Source organism: Triturus cristatus, chromosome 1_1 (assembly GCF_964204655.1).
Source record: "Triturus cristatus chromosome 1_1, aTriCri1.1, whole genome shotgun sequence".
Classification (NCBI taxonomy): Eukaryota; Metazoa; Chordata; class Amphibia; order Caudata; family Salamandridae; genus Triturus; species Triturus cristatus.
In genome coordinates this window covers 804,728,810-804,752,566 of record NC_140579.1, presented here as the reverse complement: position 1 = coordinate 804,752,566, position 23,757 = coordinate 804,728,810, and the positions used below count along the sequence as shown (strand labels likewise).

Below are 23,757 nucleotides of genomic sequence, written 5' to 3'. Positions count from 1 at the left end.
AGGGATCTCCTTTACAGGTAGTTAGGGACCTCCCCCAGGGGGATTCTGTTGGGCACAGGCAAACATGGGACCTTAGGGCCCCAAACCTGACCTGTCCCTCCAGTAAGCCCACAAAAGGGACCCAGCCTCCAGCTTTAGGTAGCCAGAGGCTGACCCTGAGAGCACAGTGCAACTCAGTTAAAGAAAGAAAGGCATCCATGGTGGAGGATGATTGGAGGAAGCTGAGGCCTCACTTTGAGGACACTCACTTCAGTACTCCATCTCAACACCAGCCTTTTACTTTGCCAAGACACACCACAGGTAGAGATTCCCTATGGTGGAGACCCTCTGATACCCTTAGGGTGAGGGATTGCTTAGTGGACCATGAGACAGGGGGTAACCATGCCAGTGCTGGTTCCTCCTTATATGGCCACTTGGGCAATATAGGCTTACCTGGTCAAGGTCAGCCTTATCTCCCTTCGTTTGGGGGGGGGTTGTGTAGGAAGGTGGATATCTGACTATGGTTACCCCCAAATTTTTTGCCTAGTGTCTAGCTGGTTTTTCGACTTAGTTGGCCTGAGATCCTGCCATTCAGGCTCTCAGGCTATCTGCTCTCTCTGTAAAATGGACTCCATGTACCCTAGGTACATACCCAATTGGTTGGATCACCCTGTCAGCCCCTGTACCAGTGTACACTAGGTACCCAGGGCATTGGTGTATCCAAGGCCTGCCAGGGGCTGAAGCATGTATTATGCCACCCCAGGCTTGGCCTAACAATCTGACACAACTGGCTGATCACTCAGCTGGGGTAAGTTGGTGTAATCACCTCTTACTTAGGTGTAGTATACCTATACCTAACCTTAAATGGGACACCTGGTAACCTATAAGTCACTCCTATAGCAGGCCTTAACAATCCTGAGGGCAGAGTGCTTGGTTCCATGTGAGATGGTGCTCTGGCATGAGCTGAGCCTGTCTGCAGTGGTCGGAACAACTTCCTTCTACTGTTTCCAGATATCGTCATACCATATACTCTTAAGTGCATTATGAACCTCGCGGTTAAATGCTATCTTTGGTTTGGCTTTATCAAAACATGTCGAGTAAGGTGTCATACGAATTGGAATACTAACCCCTCGCCAATTCTGGCGACGGGGCTAGCATTCCACCCTTCTAGAGGGACACGACATGTACAGTACCTGAAACCCGGGTAAAATCAGACATAGCCTCAGCTCCACAAAATGGATGCTGCCACCACAGACACAAGTCTGCCCTCCTGCTGCTGGGAGTCCTTCCAGCTTGGGAGGTGTGGACAAAGGGTTTCCTGCCAGGGGAGGTGCATGCACCACCCCAGACAGGATTTTGTGTATTGGTCAGGTAGGGCTTGAAAGAAACCAGACATGCCTGTGGCTCACAAGGAGCCTCGGTGCATATGCCAGTTCAAACCGGTCCTGGGGCACACCAGTCCCGGGCCTGGGGCGAGCTGGACAAAGGATTGGGGGTGTAACCACCCCCCTTCCTGGTCCCACCCATAGGGAGGGACCTAGCAGGTAGTCCGGCCCCTAGAATCCGAATAAAGGTAGGAGCTGTGTCCTAAGACTTCAGACATCCTGGAATCAACTTGAAACTAAGAAGAAGACGGGAACTTCGACATTCTGCTGCACAGAAGACTGAAGAAAATCTCCCCTGTGGTCAGGGAGTGACCACCTTGCTAACGCAAGCACCATCCAGCGAATCACCGTCTGCTTTGCCGCCGCCTCCCGCCGGAGCCCGAGCCCAGAGACTGACAAGACCTGGACCTCCAGACCTCTCACCGCCCGATCCACAGTCCCTGAAAAGAGGAGACCCGTGGAGGCACCGAGACACGTGGAGCCAGCCATCTTGAAACGACTACGACAAGCTGACCAGTGCAACAACCGAGGCTCCCTCCAAGTTGTGCTTTGGGTCCTGAGAAGCCCAACCCTCGAGCAGCATCTGCACCAAAGGTGAGCCCTCCAGCATCTCCACGATCTGCGTGGGGCCCTTCTGCATTTTGCCACTCGACGCGCCTAACCGGTTGCTGGCCCGCTGGCTAGTGGCCATCTTGGCGACGAAATCTACGACAAACACCGCTGGTCTGGTTGCTCCAGACTGGCCCTTGCTCCCCTCCAAAGGAGCAATCCCTCTGACCTTGCTGGTCAGAACCAACAGCTGATTTCCGAATCCTCCTACAATTGCTTTTGCCAAGGCTTGTTTGCTTCGATCAAGTCGCCGACACCGCCGACAGCGAGAGCCTGCGTGGGACAGCTCGTGAGCCGACTCCTGGACGTCGTCGACCTTCAGGGACCACGTGGCTGCGGAGACAAGCTACCCCTCATCACCTGTTTGCACCCGACATCGCCTGGTACCCACCTGGTGCCACGCTGGTCACTGGCTAGTGACTGTGAACACTGTCCCCTCTGCTTACAGGTCTTCAACATCTCCGATCCACTCTTGGATCCACTGCATCTCTTCCCGACCGACCGCCTGCAGCATCTTTGTCCCAGGCTCAACGGAACAGATAGAAGAAACCCGACGCACTTTGAGGCCTATGCACCCGCTTCCTGTGGGTGAGGTAAAGCTGGTACTCCGGTGCCCATGTGTAGTAATACATCTCTAGTGCCTGTGTTCCAAATCTTAAGTTCCTAGGTCATCCGGAAGATTCCTTTTGCAGTAACTTTGTACTTTTTACGCACCCATTGAAACCTATGGGAGCACGCGTGTGACTATTTGCTCTGCACACGCCACCCGTGGACCTCCTGGTCACTAACTGACGTTAGCTCCTTGTAGGCCCAGCGATTCTAGAGGCCCTAGGCCTTTTCCCTTTTCTGTTCGTGGTACTTATACCACTATTTTAGTATATGGTTCGAGTGGCCACCAGGGCCTATCCATATAAAGTGCAACTTCTGTGTATTCTGTTATAATCTTGTTTGACGATTTGTGCTCCTGTGCTCATAAAGAGACTAGGGGTTACTTTGATAAATAAATACATATATATTTTGAATATATATCTGTGTGGTGTCCTTTCATTGGTATAAAAGGGGGTTACTATTGGTAAAACAGCTGGCTTAACACGCATCACGAGTTTAGCCTCAAAGACTGCTTAGCCTACGCTACCACTAGGGCAGCTAGTCCAAAAAGGTTGACTTACAACCACACCATAAGGGTTGCTTGGCATGGTACAAGGTGGTCACTAGAACTAGTGAACAGCATATACCAGGCCAACTTCTCACAGGCAAGCATACTGAGAGGTCTACGACGAAGTCAGGTACAGAGAGCGGTGTAAAGAGCAAAGAGAAAGAGGATAAACAGGAGAGGAAATGGCAGAACAGGAAGTCCTTTCGGGGCGGTCGTGGGGGGGGGGTCGCAGGCCTGGCTTTCGGGCACGGTCTTCTGGGACCTGCAGGCTCTTTAATGCAGGGTTCTGCTCCTGGGACAAAACATGCCGTTTCTCACACAATTGCAGTGTGTGCGGGGCCCCCCATGCCGCCACCGCATGCTCCAAGCGCGACACTCCCGACAAGCCTTCCTCGAGCAAGTAGCCCCGGGGGGGTTCCCCCTCCCGTGCTTTGGCCCCCCGCGAACACATCTGCTAGCGCGCATGCCCTTGCCCCACACAACCATGTGAAAGGGCCCTCTCCCATCAGCGTAAAGAACCTCCTCAGCGCCCTCCACGGATACACTAGCAGGGAAGGGTCCCTCATTTCTGAGGGCTTCTTAGACGGTTTCCGCATTCCTTATCAAGGCCCCTTAGTGAGCAGGGATGCGGAGAATCAGAAATCGGCTAGGGAGCACCCGGAGGTAGTGCGGGATAAAATAGCGAAGGAGGTGTCTTTGGGCAGGGTGGCGGGCCCTTTTTCCTCACCCCCTATGCCCCACTTTGTGATTTCTCCCCTGGGGGTGGTACCAAAAAAGGAGCCAGGGGCTTTCCGTCTTATTCATAACCTATCACACCCTGAAGGGGACTCCGTGAATTCCTGGCTTGACGAAGGTAGATGCTCAGTGTCTTACTGCTCCCTAGACCTGGCAGTCGACATGATCAGGAGGGCAGGGAAGGGAGCCTGGTTGGCCAAGTCTGATATCGAATCGGCCTTCAGGCTCCTGCCAGTACACCCGGACAGCCAACACCTTCTGGGCTTCAAGTGGGGGGACCAGGTCTTTTATGATAGGTGTATGCCCATGGGTTGCTCGGTGTCTTGTGCGTACTTTGAGGCGTTCAGCTCCTTCCTACAGTGGGCCTTAACAAACAGGTATGGCATTGAGGGAGTGACCCACTACCTGGATGATTTCCTGTTCATCGGGGGAGCTGACTCGCAAGATTGTGCACGGGCGCTGCAATGTTTCAAGGAATTGGCAGGACACTTGGGCGTACCTTTAGCTCCTGGTAAGACCGAGGGTCCGGCGCAGGTTTTGGTATTCTTGGGCATCGAGTTGGACACGGTAAAGGGCGTGTCCCGACTCCCTGCGGATACGGTACAGGCCTTGCGTCAGGAGATCTGCGATCTACTGGGTAGGGACAAGGCTACTCTGGGTGAAATCCAATGCCTGCTAGGGACCCTGAATTTTGCGGTAAAGGTCATACCCATGGGGAGGGTCTTTGCACGCAGGTTAGCAAGGGCGACCGCTGGTATAAAAAAGAAACATCACTGGGTCAAGCTGGGGACAGGTCTGAAGCAGGATCTGGTGGTATGGAGCGAATTCCTAGCCTGCTTTAATGGGACGGTTATTTGGAAGCAGCCCTGGATTGATAGTCAGGAACTTTGTCTTTTCACAGATGCCTCAGGCAGGGAAGGTTTCGGGGCTATCTTGGGCGAGGAATGGTGCGCGCAGGGATGGCCCAATGTTTGGCGCAGGCATAGGATCACCAAAAATGTGACTGTTCTGGAGCTCTTCCCGATTGTTGTTGCACTACACCTATGGCTGGCGGCGTTGTCAGATAGGAAGGTGGTATTTTGGTCTGACAACATGGCGGTTGTTCAGGCAATTAACAACCAGTCCGCTAGGTGCCGGCTGGTGCTGTGCTTACTAAGGGAGTTGGTCCGGGCATGCCTGCGCATCAATGTCGAGTTTAAAGCCAGGCACATTGAGGGTATTCAAAATGTGGCAGCTGACGCTCTTTCTCGTTTTCAGTGGCTCCGATTCAGGGAGGCCTGGCCGCGGGCGAGAGCGCAGATGACCCCATTCCCGGACCATCTATGGAGGATCCTGCAGTGGGACTGAGCCTGAAGGAGATGGGTGAAAGAGCTCTGGCCCCAGGTACCAGAAAGCGTTACAGCGCCCACATGGCAACATTCAGAGCAACTTCTGTAGCGCTGGGTACTTCAGGGGCTGCGTTGGTGTCCCAGGTCCGAGCATTTCTGGTGTGGGCTAGGGGACAGGGGAAAAGCCGTTTATGGGTAGGCTGCCACTTGGCGGCCGTAAGCCACGACACCAAGTTGTCTGGCGGGGCGGATCCCACTAACTCCTATCCCATCCGGGCCGCCTTGAAGGGCTGGGCTAGGGAGGAGCCCAGGGCCCCTGATAATCTGGCCCCCATTGATTTCGAAATCCTGAAAGGCATGCTAGGGGCTCTCGAGCTAGTCACCTACTCTCATTACGAGGCCACGCTGTTTTCAGCCACGTTCTGCTTAGCATTTTTTGGGGCATTCAGAGTCAGCGAGTTAGTGGCTAGGTCCAAGGTCGACTTTTCAGGGGATGCGCTGGCAATTTCAGATGTGTCCATTTCCGGGTCACTGACCATTCATTTACGCAAGTCCAAGACTGACCAGGCGGGGCGGGGGATCAGGGTGGTTCTTCAGCCCCTAGGTGACCCCAGGTTCTGCCCAGTACAATGGGTAAAGGCGTTGTTGGAGTACAGACCGCCCGGCCCTGGTTATCTTCTGTTGCATTCAAATGGTACCCCCGTAACTAGATACCAGTTCGAGCAGGTAATCGGGGCCAGCTTAGCCAAGGCGGGGCTCGCCCGGCCGGACAGAAGTTATTCCAGCCACTCCTTCCGCATAGGCGCTGCCACCGCCGCTCACCTGGCGGGATTAGAGGCCGCTCAGGTGAAGAAATTGGGGCGTTGGGAATCTGATTGCTATAAGATATATGTTCGCCCGTGAGGCAGCTTTTAGTAATGTGTTTGTGATTTTATAGTGTGTATCGTTGAAATCACCCTTTCTGATTAAATAACTTGTGTGTACACCATGTCTCCTCTTTATTAGGACGAGTGGTGTGGGTGATCGGGCATTCATTTGTCGCCCGGGCGGCCCAATGGGCATCGCACCGGAATTGGATGCGACACTTCCCCCAGACTGAAGTGGAATGGATGGGGGTGCCGGGGATGAGATGGTTCGAACTCAGGAATAAGATTGAGCAGAGACTAAGAGCACACGGGTCCACCTTGCCCCACCTGTTGGTGATACACCTGGGTGGAAACGACCTTGTTACCGTAGGGAGACGATTGCTGTTATTAGCCATGAAAAGAGACTTAGGGGAAATCTGCAAGCGTCTGGGCGAGTGTGAGATCGTGTGGTCGGAGATCATCCCCCGCAGGTCTTGGCGGGGAGCTAAATCCTTAGAAGCGGTAGAGCACTCCAGGAGGCGCATTAATGGAGCAATGCGTAAGTTCACATCCCAAAGGGGTTTGGGCTTTATTCGCCATGAGATGATTCGGGGGAATGTAAAGGGGTACTTCGACTTGGATGGAGTACACCTCTCCCAAATAGGCATGGACCTGTTTTTATTGGATTTAAGCGAAGCATTGGTGAATAGAGGGTGCAGGTAAAGAGCTAGGTTGGTGGGGGGCCCTGGCTGCGACGGTTAGCCGCCTCCAGGGCTGTGGCGGAGTTACAGGGCGATCTGGAAGCAGGCCGGTACAAAGGGTACCTCTGCGCGGCACCACGTGGTGCCCGAGCCAAAACGAGGAGCCTCCAGAGAGGTCCCGGAAGCCGGTCGGCGCCCCGCTAGGCCTGCGGGCGGTTGTGGGCCTGAACAACCGGGGGTTTGCTATGCGACGCTCCGCCCCGAGAAGGGGGGCGTGAGTAGAACTACCAACGGCACGTGATCGAAAAAAGAATCACTTGGGGGGCAGCACTTGCGGGTCGTTCCCGTGCTGCCCGGCTCATCAGGCGGGGCAGGTGAAGTAGATGGCCGCCTGCCCTTGGATCGCCCGTAAGATAACCCACCTATTACATATCCTGGAATTATGTAATAAATCCTGCAGCATTTGTTACCCACTTACAACTGTTTCTTGTGTCTTCTTTGGGTAACCTAATTTGGGGGAGGGGGGAAAGCGGGGTGCCCCGGGGGGTACTATGCCGCTGACCGCGGCCCCCGCAGGGGGCCACTCGGCGGTCGGCGCCTTAGTGGCCCCGGGGCCCCGGTCACCCCTCCCCACTTCCTCCTTCGGGGGGGGCGGGGGCAGGGATCATGACTGTTGCCCCCCTCCGTGTCGGGGGCCGGAAGTGACGCGCAATGCGCGTCACTTCCGGGCCCAGGTGTGAGGGGAAGGCTATTTAGCCTTCCCCCACCCTCACTGGCGACCTCTTTGTCGCCCACCTCGCCTTTTACCCTCCCTACCGCTTACCCGGCGTAGGTGTGGTGGGGTGGGGTTTTTTGCTGAACGTTTTCATGTTTTCCTTTTCGTTGCAGGCGGAGTTACAGGGCGATCTGGAAGCAGGCCGGTACAAAGGGTACCTCTGCGCGGCACCACGTGGTGCCTGAGCCAAAACGAGGAGCCTCCAGAGAGGTCCCGGAAGCCGGTCGGCGCCCCGCTAGGCCTGCGGGCGGTTGTGGGCCTGAACAACCGGGGGTTTGCTATGCGACGCTCCGCCCCGAGAAGGGGGGCGTGAGTAGAACTACCAACGGCACGTGATCGAAAAAAGAATCACTTGGGGGGCAGCACTTGCGGGTCGTTCCCGTGCTGCCCGGCTCATCAGGCGGGGCAGGTGAAGTAGATGGCCGCCTGCCCTTGGATCGCCCGTAAGATAACCCACCTATTACATATCCTGGAATTATGTAATAAATCCTGCAGCATTTGTTACCCACTTACAACTGTTTCTTGTGTCTTCTTTGGGTAACCTAATTTGGGGGAGGGGGGAAAGCGGGGTGCCCCTGGGGGTACTATAGCAGACGCCCCCCCCCCCCCCAATCAGTGCAACGCCTCCCCACAAGGAGGTTACCAGGAGCCTCCCCCTCTTTCCCCCAATGTGTGTGGCATTCGATAGCCATAGCCGTCCACTTTTTGGCCACCCCAAATACGCATTTCTACAATCCGATGGAGCAGATTTTCCAGCCCACGGCCATGTTGTTTGGCGTGTAGCACAGAAGGAGCCCCATGACCATTCTCGATTTACCTTGCGGGATTCGAAAAGGTAGTCCAGGTGGGTAGTGCGTCTTTTGTTTGAGATTCGGGTCCAAGCAGCAATGCAAGATGCCAATCTCACTCCAATTTTTCGCTGGCAATTCTCTGTATTGCCTGTCTGCAGGTGCAGTTATGTGTTCTACATTTAATTATGTTGCCTTGCTGGGTAGGCGGGGACATCTACAGCACATAGAAGGGATTTAAGTAAACGGATTGGCGTTTTGACCTATTTCTGTTGCCGTGTGGACTAGTTAATGGCGGGGACGAGCATGGTGTTGGCTTTTGGACACTGCAGAATGTGTGGACAGTGAGGATAGAAGGGCAGAGAAGGAGAGACAGCGCGAGAAGGGATTTGTTTCTCGTTTTACACCAAATTCCATATTTAGCACTACGTAGCTACACAATGCAGGACATATTTACCAGAATAGAAATACAGAAATGACAATTGTAATGAAAAGTAACCTAAAGGTTTTTTTTGGAAGTTTCAACGTGATCGTGAAGTCGTTGTTTCTGCGCATGTGCGCCCATTTATAAAATGATCCTTTGTCATGTTACGATATGAGCGCGTAAATATAAATGACAGGCACAGGGCACTCGGCGGTAGCCGTCTCCGTAACCCATCGCAGCCCAATTCTGTCATTCGTATTTGCTTGCATATCTACTCGACAAAGGACTGTTTTAACATTTTTCGATAGATCTTTCCATTAACAAACCGTGGGCGTGCCCCAAGTTACACTGACTCGTGCATTTGTCGTTTAATGCCGCGGATATCCCTTTGTCTGATGATGTTCATGTTTCCAGCTTTGATTAAATGTTATTCCTCCTTACTACGAGAGATTCACGCGGTTACACAATAATTTAGACAAGCCTATAGTGCTATATTTCCTAAGGAAATTAAACCGGCACCACCATGCTTGTCTCTCGAAAGACACAAGAACAGACTCATTGTTCGAGTTAATTCAGGATATAGTCGTATACATAGGATCCCATCTACTGTAACGTTCAGAACTACCCTTTTAATCATCGATCATTGCTATTTAAAACAGACCCTGCATTTATAACATCTAAACGTATATGTTCCACTCACTGACCTGAAAATATTGACGTATAGGGTAAAATTGGTCGATTTATATGGATAGGACGCTCTGGTTTTCTCTCTGTGCGAATCAGTCTGCAGATAGCTGTAGGTGTAAAGATATGAATACCCATCATCAACCATTGGTAGATGGGTGAAGTTTCCAACTGTGAAAGTACTACTGTGTGAAGCAGTCAAGTTCTCGCAGGTTAAAACAAACACTGCCTTCCAAGGTTGGTGCATATTGTGGTAGTCCATGTGCAATGAATTATGGGTCACATGTGCCCCGTGTAAGGGCTGTTGGCGCAAATTAGACTTCCAGTGAAAGGATCACTCATTTTGGATGTTTCTGAGACTCCGGAACGTATAATTTGATTTGTTTTAATAGGTAATCTTGCCCACAGGTATTTTTTTTACTCCGTTTTTTTTTATACAAATCTGTTTACATCATAGATCTAATTCTACACTGTATATTGATTTTAGTTAAGTTTTACTGTTTGGTCTGCTAATTTTTACATATGTATAGGGTGGTTAATCCAGCCACTGTGGTGGACTTGTTACATTTGCAAGTTTAATGTTAAGGGTGAGATTGAGAGCTATTTTTGCAGGGCATTTTGCATAAAAGTGTTATTATCTTTCTCAAATGTTTGTCATTTATGCATGTGTAATTATCTGCCTTGTGCAAGGTCCACAACTGAATTTTAGGTATTTAAGTACTCCTGGTTATATATTATTGTCGTAGATTTTCTTTCTGAATCATTAAAAAATACAAATCTGTTTCAAATTTAGGAGTAACTTTGTGGAGTAAATGTCAGATTTTTTAACATTGGCCTTTGTTAACTGGGTCCAACATAGTTTTCCAATGGTAATTCTATGTCATTTATTCTGTCACGCACCAGAACCCCTGCTTTGTCAACCCCTTAAGATATACATATAGCCACTCTCTAAGCACCTTAATGATCTCTTCTTGACTGAAATTCTCCTTTCAAATCCAACCCTGAAGTATCTACAAGTAAGCTACATTTCAGAGAAAAGGTAGTCTCTTTATTTGGAACATAACTAAACAGAATTAGCCACTTTAACTAAGACACTGCATTGAATCGTTTTATAGGACTCAGGAAGTATAAGACACCAGTTATCCAGGGTCATTTACTCTCCGATACATCACAGACACAGCACTTTAATCTCAATAGTAGCACCCATATTTTACCCTGCCACTTTTTTGTCAACTGTTTCTGGTACCACTTTTGGTACTTTACTCAAGTACTAGTAAGGCTTTTTTGTTATTTTAGGTTCTTGCTCTTGCCATACTGCCTCCAATCTTACATGATATGTGGTTCAAACGAATATATGTCTTTGTCCCGCAGTCTTTTTCTCCGCAGGGATTCACAGTGCGGTCGTTACAACGATCGCGTTGTGATTCCGCATACCATTACTCCGCAAGTCGGAGCAACGACTTGCGGAGAGGGGGCGCTGGATGTTGGAATAGTATAATCTACTTTTCCAACTCCAGTCTGTGCGGACACTAGGGAAGGTGTTGGATTTTATTTATGGACACAATTGATTGAGCATTGATATGCTATATTGATAAAGACTAAGTTAACAGCAAATCACTATGGCCCTTATAATGATGTTGGGGGTAAGCCATCCGACAGCTTGTCAGAGGCTTTCCTCCTGACATCATAGGTTTCCGTCCGACTGCGTATTATGATACTGGCAGTCGGAGCGAAACCCACGGGGCAATTCTGCTCTGCTTCTGACAAGCTCATTGAGCCCGAAGGGGCGGCTGGTGGAATAGTAATCCCAAAATGGCAGCGGAGCCATCCTTGGCTCCGCCGTCGAGATTACGATGTCGCTTTCTGCCTGGCCTTTCATGGCTTTCTGCCCACCATGAAAAGGTAGGCGGAAAGTGACTTTGGGGGCCCCTAGCAGGGCCCCCTTCCTCCCCGGCCCTTTGCTCTGAGGCCTGGGGGACACGTATGGTACGCCCCTAAACATTCCTGCTCCATGTAGCAGGCACCGCATGGTGCCTGCCGCACGGTTCAGGGATGTTTGAAAACATCCTTTTTGGGTTGAGCATCAGCGCACATGCGCTTGTTTGCAAGACTGCTGTAATCACTCTTTAGGACTGAAATTACAGCTGCTGCTTGCCATTGGCTGAAGTCCATCGCTGCTTCTTTTTGGCTGGTGCACCCGATACATCAGTTCTGTTTTTAAACCAGGAGCACTGGCCAATTATATTTTTCTTACACCTAGGTTTTAGCTGGATTTATTTTTTTTCTTCCAAGCTCCTCATTCCGGGTCCCCGATTCCAGCCCACTAACCTGCAAAAGTAATTTCGAAGAGCGCAACATCGCGTCTATGAGCCCTTCTTGTCCCATCCGAATGGGCTAACAACATATTTATAGGGAGATGAGGTCAATCCTTTTACGCAAAAATGAAAAATCACCAATCCAGAACCCTGTGTCATCCTTCAAGTTAAAATTGATTGTTGCTTCTGGACTGAAGAGAGCATCTCGATGTAGGCGCCCTCATTGGACAAAAAAATACCATGAAATAGCAACCCTTGGTTCACTCTGTCTGTCTCTGTCTCTGTCTGTCTGTTTCTCCCCCCCCCCCCATTATTATTCACCCATTTCTACCAAAAGGCTACGTGTGGGTTAGAATCCAAGTAAAAACATAATAATCAGGTATTTTGTTGTTGTTTCAGTTTTATATTGCACGAACTGGAGACAAAGATATCACAGCTTTTTACAAGACCGATTGGTAATTGTAAATGGCAATGCCTTTTATTATTGCAGGTTTTTTTTAAACACATACATAAAAGGCATTGTCATTTACAATGCCGACACATCAAAATCATGCAATTGTGACACCTATTGCAATGCAAATGCATGTAGCCATTGCAGCTTGTGCTGCAGCCCTTTTCCGGCTGCCACACACGCTGCAATAGAAAAATGGGTGTTTCTGACCGCCAATAGGGCAGTCGCATCCCAATACTGCGGATGGAACTGCTGACTAACAGTCGGACGGTTCCATTCCGCTACGGTGACGGCCAGACATCGTAATCGGGACCTATATGTCTCAATGAATGTCATTGTAAGATGCTACTTTTCAGTGAGGTTTAATTGGTGTAGCATTGATTCAACAGGACATATCTGCTTTAATATAGAGGTGATATATTCACAAAGACATTAGGCGTGACAGTCAATGACAAAACAGTATCTTGGGTACAACCTAGGAGGGAGTGGGAATTGTGGTTTTAGGGTTCATGGCTTGCAGGAGGTAGAGCGCACAACCTGACCATAAGTCAAACTCTGTGCCCAACGTTTGCTCTTCAGCACCCCTCAGAGGATAGGCACAGGTTGGCCCACGCTCAAACCCCTCTAGGTGCAGTGGCGGACAAGATCAGGTGGCACCCCAACTTGACAAAATGGCAAAAATGTGTTTAAAACACATTTTTTTTTGCCATTTTGTCACCCCCTCAGTGATGACACCTGCCCGCACCCCCCTTGCTATGCCACGGTCTAGGTGTGGTGGCCATGACTAATTTGGTGCTGGCCCTGCAGCAATCCTGCGCAGCACATGCCCAAGGTCTTGCACAGCGGCAGTTGAAAATGGGGGTTCAAAATGAAGTACAAGGTAAATTCACTCTAAAAACGCAGTTAAAAAATGAGTTATGGTTCTGGCTCAAAAGACCAAAACCACTGAAATTTGCCAGTTATGGGTAGCAGCGCACACAACACTTGAAATTGCTCATAGCAGCAGCAATTCACAAAACACCTATTTATCAATGACACAAAAGCGATTAAAGGGACAGCATCATAGCCAACAGCGTGAGTTAATGAGTGTGTGAGTTATTTGCTGAGTGCATTGCTATCTGTAAGTGGCAGAGGTCAGTGATTTTTGAAGTTTTTAGTCGGAACCATAGTTCACTTTTTAACTGTACTTTTTTGTGAAAAAATATCCATCTGTCTGTCCGCATATATTCACTCACATTTTCCGCCCCACAGTGCAACAGTGCAACAGGCGCCTGAGTGCACGGTGGTGTTCCTGCGCCACACATCCAAGGAACCGTCAAAGACAATACCAGGCATTCTCGTTCTGGTAAATTACTGTATATTTATTTTATACACCGGTGCAACCACAATAAACTGACACAAGCGTTCCGTCCTCTTGGCCTTTGTCAATGTCAAAGACCAGGAGGCAGGAATGCGTGTACAGTTATTTACCAGCCCGAAAGTGACCGGTATTGTCTTTCTGACGGTTCCAAATATAATATATATACTGAAAAAATCAGAGGTTTCAGGAACGTTTTAGTTAGAAATTAGCCTTTAAAAGACCTCAAATTCCCTGAAAAAAACCACAGGTGTCAGGGACGTTATAGTTAGTTGGATATTTCACTCGTACAAAACCAGAGAAATTCAACCATTATAGTTAGTTGTGCTAACTATAACTCTAGCCCCGCAATGCACTGCTGAAGACGTCACATATTACATCACTCATGACATGGTCAGTGACCTCACAGATGACATCACATGATATCACTAAAATGCTAATTTCTAACTATAACGTTCCTGAAACCTTTTTCTTTTCAGTGAATTTCAAAGGTTTTTTAAATAATTCCTAACTATAACGCCCCTGAAACCTATGGTGTTAATATACACACACTATCCCTAAATAAAGTTCTAGCGATTATAGTTCCATTCATAGCTCATTTGAGATGGCATGACTGATGTCATGAGTGATGTAACTGACCATGTCATGAATGTTGTAATGTCTGAGGTCATTAGCAGTACATTGCGGGGGCATCAGTTATAGTTAGCTCAAGTAACTATAACTGCTAAATTTCATTGGTTATGTATGAGTGAAATCTGAGTCTAACTACAACGTCCCTGTAATCTTTGTTTTTTTCTAGTTTTTTTTTTAATGTTAAGTAAGATGCATATCACAATGGATGGTGGGGGGTTGGAAGCAGGGCCTGGCCTGGTGCTGCCCCCACCCAAGCTTGCTGCTCCTGCCTCCCCTCCTCCTAGCCATCCATTGTCCAAGTCCATGTCCCTGCTCCCTTATTACAGCCCTGTGTGGCTGTTGTTCTGCCACTGACCTTCCTGCCTTCTCTGAACAGTTAGCTTGCTGCCCCATCCACCTCCTCCCTATCCTCTGTTGTCTGAATCCATGCACTAGCCTCCTCCCTCCGGCCATGCATGGTCTGATGTGCTGCCACTGCCCTCCATTTAGCATGATGTCCCAGTCCACTCCTCCTGCCCTCCATTGTCCAATTCAATGCCCCGTCGTTGACCTCCTGCTCAACCTCTGTGCTTACCTTGCTGCCCCTACTTTCCTTCCCCCTGCCCTCCGATGTCTGTGTGCATGCCCCATCTCCATCCTTTTTGCCCACCATGTTCCATGGACCTGCCCCTCCTATATACTCTGAGTGTTCTGAGCCACTCCCCTCCCACCTGCCTAGCATTGTCAGATGACTGTAACCTGTCCCTGCCACTCCCACCCTGCCTGTCCACGTTCCATGCCCCTATCCCCTTCCTCCTGTCCTCCATGGTCCATTTTACTGCCACACCATTCTGCCCTCCCTGTTCTGTTGTGAGGCCCCTTCCCCTGAACTCTCTTGTCTGTGCCCAGCACCTACCCCTCCCTTCTATCCTCCATGGTCCTGTGTGCATGCCCCTGCCCCCTCCTTCTTGCCCATCATGGCCATTGTGCTGCCACTAACCCTCCCGCTTGCCATGCATGGTCTTCTGTGCTGCCACGGCCCCTCCCACATTCCCTGTGTGGTCAGCTAGCTGCCCCATACACCCTCCCACCTTCCCTCCATGGTCTGTGTATATGCCATTATAGTCTCACTGTTGCTCTCCATGGTGTGTCTTGCTTCTAGAACCCATCCTGTCTGACCTCCATGGTCAGCTTGCTGCTCCTGCCCTGCCCCCTTGCCCCCTGTTTTCCATGTGCAGACCCCTATTCCCTCCCTCCTGGCTTGTCTGTTCCATTGTAATGCCCCTGATCCCTCCCTCCTGCCCTTTATGGTCTGTTATGCTGCAGCTTTCTCTCCTGTCTGTCCATTATGGTCAGCTAGCTGCCATTGCCGCTTTCCCCTCTGTTCTCTGTTGTCCATGCGCATGGTCCTGTCCCCTCCCTATTGCTTTCTATGGATTGTTGTGCTGCACTCCCGTCCCGCATGTCCTGTGTAGTGTATTGTGCTGCTGCAAACCCTGATGCCTGCCCTGTATGGTCCGGTTGGTGCACCTCTCCATGTCCCACCTGTCCTCTGTGATCCGAGTCCATGTCCCTACCCCAATTCCTCTGGCATTCCATGAACCAATATACCATACTTGCTGACATTTTGAACTTGGTAAGAGGGAGATTTTGAAAAAAAGAAACAGGGGTATTGATTTTTCCTCATTGACTTACATTGAAAAAGAGGAGATTGTAGACAGGGGACTGATCAAATAAAGCCCATTTGGGCTTAAAAACATTGGGCGTTTCCTGGCTGAATCAGGTCTGTTGGCATGCATGGTTGTAGTACCACTGCCTCTTCCTTCTGCCCACAATGGTCTATTATATTGCCACAAGCTCTCTTGCCTGTCTTGTATTGTTGGTTTGTTGCCCCTTCTCCCCTTTCCACTGCCCTCCATAGTCTGTTGTGCTGCCAATGCCCTTTCTGCCTGCCTAGTGTGGTCAAATTGTTGCCTCTGCACCCTCCTACCTGCCTTCAATTTTCTGAGTCCGTGCCCCTGGCCTCTGCCTCTCAACAGTAACCTAATGAAAAACTAGATTGCTAGCATTCTATATATATTACAAAAATGTGGCACGCTTGACGTCATCAAAACTGTAACACTTAGAGCATTTCCTTTAGAAATTACATAGATGAGAGGGTCTTATTTGAAGTTATGGTTAGTGCTCTAAAAAACTAAAATGAGGACATATTTTGAGTTTTCAAATAGCGACAAAGCACTTTTGAATTATTTGTTATCTTTATGTTTTTTTTTTTATCCAGTTGACCACTTGATTAAATGCTGCACTTAGGGGAGAGGATGTGGTGTTACTTCCAGAGCTGCAGACTATGCAAATGGGGAATCAGGTTGGAGTTTCTGCTTCATCTCGACATTCTGTGATTCTGCTCAAATCACTTAATCTCCCCATGTCTACAACCAAAATCAATTTGTCCTTGTGTGATGTAACCAATGCTCATGTAAAGCTCTCCAATACCTGACCAGTCTGCACTATATAAAACTACAAAAACACAAAAAATAAAGTGTTTTGCACACTTCTGTCATTGGGCTACACATGGGCTACATCTGGGTGATATTTGTGCTACATCTGGGCTCTTTTGTCTCTGGTGGCCATCTCTGGAGACTTATTTGTTAGGAAGTTTCCTAATTTCCTCATTTACTACAGTCTCCTCAGTAGGAAATACTTTGTTTTTTTTTTCTTTAATTCCATCAAGAAGGCATTCAGATGTCACACATTTGCCATAATTTCAGAATGTTAGCGCTCTAGTTGCTCATTAACTCACTGTAGTAAAGCTACTGCTCACCAGGGAAGTCTGCTGCTGGTATTGAAAGTGCATGTTTCAGTCTGCATGTCAGACATTTTTAATGAAATAGAAGAGGATTTGAGAATTCACTCAATGTGCCCTAATTTTTCTTTCTGCAGCACTAATCATAATTTCTATGGCAAAATGAACCCCCCTCATTTTGTTTTTAAATTACATGTTTTAAGAGTTACCACTTTATTCCAATCAAGATGGCTCCAGGTTTGCGATACGTTTATCATAAGTAGGACTGTTAGCGCTCTAGTTGTTCTTTGGAACACTCTGGGAAGCTGCAGTAGAACACAAAGGGATCGACTGACAGTCTCTGCCCTTGTTGGATGTACATGTTTTACTGAGAATGTCAGACTTCAATCTCGCATGACTGAGAAAGATAATGTGAATTTACAGAAAATATGCTCTCATTTTAGGTACTAGATCACCTTCCAAACCTCGGTGGGAAAAGTATGAGAAAATAGTTTTCTCTCAAACATGATTCATGATATCACAGCAGAAGGCTTTTTCACAGGTAAAATCACCTTAGAACACACCACAATTCCTAAAATTAGTATGGTACCATCAAAAAATGATTTATAATGTAACTAAAGTCTTATCACCCTTTATACGTTCTCCTTTTGATGACCCTCAAAACCTTCCATTCACTGCAATACTTTTTAATGAGGTGCTATCATGTATATTGGTACCAATATGGCTACCAACACTTCTTGGATGAAGTGCTGACAGCCAATCAGATCTCACGATGAGATGTGTGGTTAGGCTCCGCCCAGATATATAAAGTTCTTTTTCCTTTATTATTTAAAAAACTACTGAACGGATTTACACCATTTAACAAAAAAGACACTTTCTGAACCGAGGGCTACCTTTTTGCCAAATTTGATGTAATTCCGTTCAGCAGTTAGGGCTGTAGCTTTGTCTAAAGTTTCCTATGGAAAATAACATGGGGAAAACGAATTTTGGGACCCCCCCCTTATCTCAGCCCCCGCTTGACGAATCACCCCGAAATTTTCAAGACCGGAGCTGATCACTAGTTTTGAAAAAGTCGTGAAGATTCGTCAACCGGCGCCAAAGTTAATGGGAAAACAAAAAACACTTTTCCTATGGAAACTAGGTCCTAACTATAACTACCTACTGGCGACCGCCAGTAGGTAATGTATATATGTGTGTGTGTATATATATTCATATTCACTGAAAAAACCATAGGTTTCAGGGGTGTTATAGTTAGCTGGACATTTCCCTCGTACAAAACCCTAGAAATTCCCCCGTTATAGTTAGTTCAGCTAACTATAACTCGCGCGCCCCCGCAATGCACTGCTGGTGACGTCACATATTACATGGTCAGTGACATTACTGATGACGTCATCCAGTGAGTCTGTTTCTGTAGTTTTAATATGTTTAATATATATAGGGAAAGACCTATGGAAGAATGAGTGGGTGTATAAGTGTGTGAATGGATGATTTTCTAGGTGTGTGAGTGACTATAAGTGAGTCAATAAATGTATCTTACTGCAGACTAGTGACTAAACTGTGTGAATGTCTGTCTGTCTGTCTGTTGGTGTATAAGTGGCTGCATGGTTTTGTGAATAGCTATATGAGTGTCTATATGGGTTATTGATTGGTTGTCTGAGTATCTGTATGGGTGCCTGAGTGTTTGTGTGGGTAGGGTGTGTGTGACTCTGTGCATAGATGTGTGAATGGGTGATTCTATTGGTGCATGGTTTTAAGAGTGCATCTGTGATGGGTGTGTTAGTGATTGAATGTATATCTCAGTGGTACATGCGTGAGTAACTACATATGTGAAAGGCAGGGTATATGTGTGTAAGAGTATATAACTGGTGATTGTGAGTGGCTGTATGGATGAGTGTGTGCTTGTATCAGTAATTGTATAGGAGCGTAAGAATGTGGTAGTATTTTTATGAGTACGTGAACTTGTGTGTATAACTGTATAGGTGAGTAAATTGGAGTGTGATTAATTATTTGCATGATTGACTAGGTGTGTGAGTATGTCTATGGATGATTGGCGGTGTCTGAGTGTCTATATAGGTGTATAAATGCATATGATAGTCCTGTACTGAGTGACTGTAAGTATGAGTGACTCTACAGGTGAGTGAGTGGAGGTGTGTGTAGACCTAAGAGTCAATGACTGTGTATGTAGTTATTGGTATTGGAGTATCTATGGTTTTGAGAATGGCCGTCTGAAATTGAGTCGGTGTATCAAAGGTTATATTAGGGTGTGAGAAGATGCACTAATTTATTACATGGATGATGTCGTCAGTGATGTCATTTGAGATGTCATCAGTGATGTCACTGACCATGTCATGAGTGATGTAATATGTGACGTCATTAGCAGTGCATTGCGGGGGCGCGCAAGTTATAGTTGGCTGAACTAACTATAATGGGGGAATTTCTAGGGTTTTGTACGAGGGAAATGTCCAGCTAACTAGAACACCCCAGAAACCTATATTTTTTTTTTTCCAGTGAATTTCTAAAGTTTTTTTAAATGCCAATTCCTAACTATAACGTGCATGAAACCTATGTTTTTTTTCAGTGAATTTCAAAGGTTTTTTAAATGCTAATTCCTATCTATAATTTATCTCTAAAGCGATGTTTAATGCGTTTCATTGAATTTAGAAATTTTTCTATTTCAGTGTCAATTCCTTCAATTGTTTTTTTAAAATACTTTTTTTATCTCCTTTTTTTTTTACTTTTTAATTCTTTGAAAAATCAAATTTTTTTTTTTTTTAAAATGGTTAGTTTTTAAAATAGTTTTTATATTTTGTAAAATATTTGTAAATTATATTTTTTTTAAACTTTATTTTTTTCAATTTTTTTTGGGATCCACGCACCCAACGCGCTATGCGCGCAGGGTGCGCAGTTCATATCGCCGTTTAAAACAAAAAGAGGGGCCTCAGGGGGTCCTTCTGGGACCCCCAAGCAACACTAGAGGGTCAGAGTATTTCTACCCTGCCCCCTTTATATGTTTTAAACACTTATTCCCCTTACTACTTCAACCTCGCTTCTACCGAGGCACAAAATGGCTGCCAACAGTTCCTGGTTTCGAATGTAGACAGACACTTGACAGCCAATTAGCATTCAGCGCGTGATCGGGAGGGTGCGCGCTCGGTTCGGGGAGAGTGCGCTTAGGGTGCGCGGATCCTCCGAGGCCATAGATATATCTATCTTTTTTACTCTAATTTTCTCAGGAACTACTGAACGGATTTACACCATTTATGCAAAAGGCACGAGTCTGGACTACCTCTTTGCCAAATTTGGTGTAATTCCGTTCAGCAGTTCGGGCTGTAGCTGCGTCAACAGGTCCTATGGGAAATTGCATGGGGAAAACGCGTTTTGGGACCCCCCTTTTTTCTCAGCCCCCGCTTGACGAATCACCACGAAACTTTCAGGATAGGAGCGGACCGGAGCTGGCCAAAAGTTTGGAAAATTTCATGTAGATTCGTCAACCGGCGCCAGACTTATTGGGAATAGAATGTTGCGGATTTCCTATGGAAAATAGGTCCTAACTATAACTACCTACTGGCGACCGCCAGTAGGTAATATATACACACACATCCATGGTGGAGGATCCAGGATCCACGCACCAATAGCAATGCTGTGATTGGCTAACCACAACCTGAGAGAGAAGTTGCGGCTGCCATTTTGTGAGTCGGGACACAGTTCTGGGGGCCAGGAGGGGATAAAGTAGAAATAGAATATAAAAATCCTGACTCCATGGGACCGATGGAGGGGTATGTGAGGACCCTTCATGGGAAAGAAATTGTCTATTTATTTTTTCTTGTGTGCATGAGAATCCGCAGATCTACTGTGGCTCACTGCGGCTCCCCATGTGAATCCACTGTGGATCCTTGGCTCCAATTAAAAAAACACATACACCCACTTTAGGAAGCTGGCTCTGTATGTACTATACAAAAATGAGGTATAGTATGCACAGAGTCCAGGGAGTCACCTGAGTTATAGCAGAGACTAATTTAGGTAAGTACTAACACCTTTCTTTGTGGTAGTGTGGGCGAGCAGTTCGGCTTATCCAGAGGGTGTGTCAAGCACTTATTATACTCCCTCACATTCAGAGACAGAATCCAGAACAATTGGGTAAGTATAAAAAAGGTATATTTATGTTTTATTTTAGAACCAAGCAGTACTTGGCACAGGTAAGTAAAATATACTTTGAAAAGCAAGACTGGAAATGCAGTTGTGGTTGAAGTTGCAATTGTTACAAGTTTTATATGCTTTGGAATTAGTTTAAATTACACAGTAATTACTTTCTGATTACTTATTAGTTACTTTTGGATTACTTTGAGTACTGGGGGTGGTATGCCTAGATACCACACCTTAGGATCTCACAATACAAGGTAAGTGAGACATTTTATACATTTGTTGTTTGGGTCTCTTTTTCCCTTAGATACATCAGTTCAACACAACATTTTAGGCCCCAAATTTTCTTAACTTGGGTTCCTATGGGAGAAAACTGTTAGTGGTTTATAGGGTAAGTACACAACTTATGAGTGGGAGTTTTGGGGATTAGGACCAAGGTTCCCCAAGGTCTAGATGGGCACTCAAGTTGAACTACCAGCGGCACTGGGGCGGCCGGGTGCAGGGTGCTAAAAGGAAGTTGGGAGCCTGTGCATTTCAGTGGAGACCTTTGGTTGTGCGAAGTTGCTGCAGGCTCGGGCAGGGAGGCTTCCTGAAGGCAACTACCAGCTGCAGGGGTAAGTTGGGTTCTTGAAGGATGACTGGATACCATCGGTTGGGCCACCCAATGCAGTGGGGCGTCTGGTGCAGGGGTGTCTTCTGGCGTCGGGTTTTCTTACCAGCTCTGGTCGTGGTCAGGCGACCCTTCAGGTTGAGGCTGCAGGTGTTGTCTCGAAGCTTGAGGGAGGTTGGGGATCACCAGATCCCAGGCCAGGATCGCTGGGGAGACCTCCTTGTGGTGTTGGGACACTCAAACTCGGGCCGAGCGCATCAGATTCTGTGGGTGAGTCTTTGAGCAAATCTGGTGCTCTCGGGAGACAGTCTGTAAGATGGTTGCAAGGCAGGTCCTCCGGGCTCGGAAGGCTGTGGACTGCTGGACTCGTCTGGGTTCTTAATGTAGGCAGGTCTTAGACGAGACAGGTCGGTAGGGCTGGGGCCAAAGCAGTTGGATTGGTATGTCCTCCTTCTTCCTGGGTCAGCACAGCTATTCGGTCTTTGTGTTTCCCCCCCCCCTCAAATATGAACAGGCAAGGTTCACGGTTGCCACTAAATACTAAATATATGGGTCTTTAAGGGGTGTGCAGGTCGAGACCTTGGGGTGGGTACACCCCCTATTATGCTACTCTCCAGTGGGAGGGGACATGAGGCTCTCCCTAATTGGCTGAGTCCCCCCATCTTCAAGATGGAGGGGACTGAGATGTGTGCTTCACCTAGCTTCTCCCGCCTGATGGGTGAGGTTGGCAAAGGTGGGCACAATTCTCTTCCTAGCTTGGTTTTCCTGCCGATTCTCCCACCCAAAGTGGGGGCTAGAACTGGTGGGAGCCAGTTGCTGGGGGCACAAAGGCAGGGACAGCTTCCAAAGGCGGCAGGCCTTTGAAGCGCCCCCTTTCTTGGACCCAGCCCATCCTGGGTGAGGAAACATGACACCTCTGCCCAGGATGGCCTTTGTTTCTGGACCCAGAGAGCAGAGGCTCTCTACCCAGAGGTCCAGCAACCTGTCTGGTGGTGGCAAAGATGGGCAGCCATTCAGGAACCACACCAGGTCTGGTTAATTTTCAGGGGGCATCTCTAAGATGGCCCCGAATGCATTTTACATTAAATCCAACACTGGCAACAGTGTGGGTTTAATGTGCTGGTAAGTTTGCTGCTAAACTTACCAGTTTTTAGTAAAGCCATTATGGAGCTGTGGAGTTCGTAATGACCAACTCCCAGACCATATACTCTTTATGGCTTACCTATACATACAATGTCTAAGAATGGACTTCGACGCTGTAGGGGTACAGGGCTCATGCCACTGTACCCTTCCCTTAGGGCTAGTGCACCCTTCTAGAGGGGTGACTTACCTAGGCCTTAGGCAGTGGGTTGCAGGCATGGCACACATGGATGTGTACCATGTTGATCTTCACTTTTCTCTGCACCAAAACACCCAGCCTGCAATGGCAGTGTGTGGGTGTTAAGGTACAGACCCTCTAAGGGTGGCACGATAGTTGCTGCAGCCCTTAGAGGCCTTCCCTGGTTACATTGCCCTTGGTACCCATGGTACATTTTACAAGGGGCTTACCTCTGGACAGAGATGTGCCATTTGTGGGTACAGAGGTACATTTTTGGGAAAGAACAAAGGCCCTGGGAACCGGGAACCTGATTGACAAGGAAGGACCTAGGGTATATTGCATCAGGTTGCATCAGATGTCGGGCAAAAAGTGGGGGGTAACCATGCAAAAAGGGGCACTTTCCTACACAACACCCCCCCCCCCAGGAAGGAGGATGAGACTAACCTTTCCCAAGAGAGTCTTCATTGTCTAAGTGGAAAAATCTGGAAAGGCCATCAGCAGTGGCATTGGCATCCCTAGTTCTATGTTCCACTGTAAAATCCATTCCTTGTAGGGATATGGACCACCTCAAAAGTTATGGGTTTTCTCCTTTCCTCTGCATTAGCCACCTGAGACGTCTCTAGTCCGTTTAAACTAAGAAGTGAGTACTAAACAAGTATGGTTTCAGCTTCTTCAGGGACCAAACCACAGCAAAGGCCTCCCTCTCAATGGCACTCAAACACTGCTCCTAAGCCTTCTGCTT

General features: G+C 47.9%; 1 protein-coding gene across 4 annotated transcripts in view; it reads left to right on the top strand.

Moving 5' to 3' along the window:
- MAPT (microtubule associated protein tau) overlaps positions 1 to 23,757 on the top strand; it is a 1,071,056-nt gene that overhangs the window by 12,772 nt on the left and 1,034,527 nt on the right. The window contains exon 1 of one of the 4 annotated variants that reach the window (XM_085650277.1): positions 8,242 to 8,357. The exons of the other annotated variants lie outside the window; for them this stretch is intronic. The gene's annotated coding sequence lies outside the window, so the exon portion shown is untranslated. Of the gene's footprint in view, positions 1 to 8,241; positions 8,358 to 23,757 lie in introns of those variants that run through there. 4 annotated transcript variants of the gene reach the window in all.